Source organism: Schistocerca piceifrons, unplaced genomic scaffold (genome assembly GCF_021461385.2).
Source record: "Schistocerca piceifrons isolate TAMUIC-IGC-003096 unplaced genomic scaffold, iqSchPice1.1 HiC_scaffold_1103, whole genome shotgun sequence".
NCBI lineage: Eukaryota > Metazoa > Arthropoda > Insecta > Orthoptera > Acrididae > Schistocerca > Schistocerca piceifrons.
Genome location: NW_025726911.1, coordinates 10001 through 12500, shown reverse-complemented (window position 1 = coordinate 12500; position 2500 = coordinate 10001). Strand labels below are relative to the sequence as shown.

General features: G+C 58.2%; 1 non-coding gene across 1 annotated transcript in view; it reads left to right on the top strand.

Moving 5' to 3' along the window:
* The first annotated feature begins 2025 nt into the window (after positions 1-2025).
* LOC124727430 overlaps positions 2026-2500 on the top strand; it is a 1909-nt gene continuing 1434 nt past the window's right edge. Inside the window, exon 1 of the ribosomal RNA XR_007007124.1 lies at positions 2026-2500. This exon is cut by the window's right edge and continues 1434 nt beyond it. This is a non-coding gene — a ribosomal RNA (small subunit ribosomal RNA).

Sequence of the window (2500 nt, the reverse complement as noted above, 5' to 3'; positions counted from 1 at the left end):
CCCACGTTGTGCCTTAACCTAACCCACGTTGTGCCTTAACCTAACCCACGTTGTGCCTTAACCTAACCCACGTTGTGCCTTAACCTAACCCACGTTGTGCCTTAACCTAACCCACGTTGTGCCTTAACCTAACCCACGTTGTGCCTTAACCTAACCCACGTTGTGCCTTAACCTAACCCACGTTGTCCCCTAACGTAACCCACGTTGTCCCCTAACGTAACCCATGTTGTCGCCTAAACCTGCTCTGTAATTGTTATACGACTCGTTCAATTAGTGTAGTGTTGCCCACCCGCAACCCTCGCAATATAGTTCGCTACTCGCACTGCCCGCTCCCCTGTGTATCGCTTCATGTTAAACACCTTGCAAGTCTTGCTGACTTTCCACATGCTCCTGCTGTACACTGTAATGTGGATGGCAGCAGGACGTACATGCCGCCCCTCCCCACGTCCCCACCTTGCCCCCCTGCCTTCGCAAGCTGGTTGGTGAGAAGTTTGCATGTTCAATGCCCTTCGCATGCGACGTACTCAGGCTACGTTGTGGTGCGGCCTGTGTCAACCGTCCGCTAATGTCGTACGCGTAAACCACAATCTGTACTGCACATTCGTCCTTATGTACCGAATGATACATCGTGGCACATGTGTGACCGTACAACGACTGCGCCCAAAAACGGCGGACCATACAGTGCAAATATTGTGCACGCAGCTACGTGTCGTCTCCCTATGAGAGCTGGATTGCAGTGTGGTACGCCATAGAGACGTGTGGGAGGAACGGACGCCGTGGATGGCGATCAGCATGAGCTGTCTGTTGATGTATTCGGACCTAGTCGTCTCTCCTCACACACCGTGATGGCATGGTGCACCGCGTTCCATATCTGCGACATGCTACAGAGGCCGGTTGACAGTCGTTCGAGCAATGGACATCGCATACGTACGGGGGCCACCTTCCACGTATTGTCTAGGCGTGCACATTTTGTTGCGTGTATGTGGGCAGACGTAGTGTGGCGTGACACCTGACACAGGCATGCAATAATCGTTGAAGTTGCAAATGGCGATGGACGCCTGCGTTTTCTGGTGAAGTTACGCAAATGAACAAATGGTAACCTGTTGTGGTGCGGTTGTTCTCGCTAGGGGTGAATCGGTGATGGCGACGATAGGTTGAGGTACGAACCGGTTGTTCCAGCGATACCCACCATGCCGACGAAACTGAACGGCATCTGGGTGTGAAGCGATACGCGGCGGTGGCTGGGTGGGACCGTCCCCGGCCGGTGAGGGGGCGCCTCCCGGCGTGCTGGCCGCGCGGTGCGTGGGCGCACGCGCTACAGCCGGCTGGTGGGGGCGGCCAGTGGCAGGCGCGCCGGCCGACGGACGCGGCAGGCGTCGCAGCTGCGCGCCGGCGCACCCTGCGCGCGGCGCCGTGCGGCCAAAGTAGGTCCTCGCGGGCCCGGTGCGAAGCGCGGTGGACATCTTCAGTGTGCTGGTCCGATTGAGGACTGTGTGCGTTGAGGATGCGCCGCCGCCCGGCGCTCGGCGCCGCGACGCCGTCTGCTGCTCGGTCGCCCCAGCGGTTCTCGCTGGTGGTTTGTATCGCAGCTGTGCGGATGTGTTGGCGCGTGCGCTGTGCTGGGAGAGTTCGCTTCGGCACCCAAGTGGGGCTTTTGTCCTTCTGTGGCGCTGGCGTTGGAGCTGCCGGTCACCGTAGGTGGCGCGTGTTGTCTCCCGCCGGCAATGCCACGACAGCACGCTCCCGGGCCTCTGTCGGCAGCGGCAAGCTCAGTTGGGAGCACGGGTGGTCGCACCGAAAGCGTCTACTCGCCTAACTCCGGGCGATTGCGCCTCTCTCGAACCCGACCAAGTACTTGGGACGGCGCTGCGCGCCGCCGGGACCTGAGAGGGTTTCGAGGTGTATTGTGCAGGGGAGCTCAGCCTCCTCCTGTTTGCAGAATGATTGAGCGGACGCTTGCGTGTTCGCGCGGGCCCCCGGGACACACTCCCGGGCGGCCGGCTGCTCAGCTCTAGTTGACGCAGCTCCCTGGTTGATCCTGCCAGTAGTCATATGCTTGTCTCAAAGATTAAGCCATGCATGTCTCAGTACAAGCCGCATTAAGGTGAAACCGCGAATGGCTCATTAAATCAGTTATGGTTCCTTAGATCGTACCCACGTTACTTGGATAACTGTGGTAATTCTAGAGCTAATACATGCAAACAGAGTCCCGACCAGAGATGGAAGGGACGCTTTTATTAGATCAAAACCAATCGGTCGGCTCGTCCGGTCCGTTTGCCTTGGTGACTCTGAATAACTTTGGGCTGATCGCACGGTCCTCGTACCGGCGACGCATCTTTCAAATGTCTGCCTTATCAACTGTCGATGGTAGGTTCTGCGCCTACCATGGTTGTAACGGGTAACGGGGAATCAGGGTTCGATTCCGGAGAGGGAGCCTGAGAAACGGCTACCACATCCAAGGAAGGCAGCAGGCGCGCAAATTACCCACTCCCGGCACGGG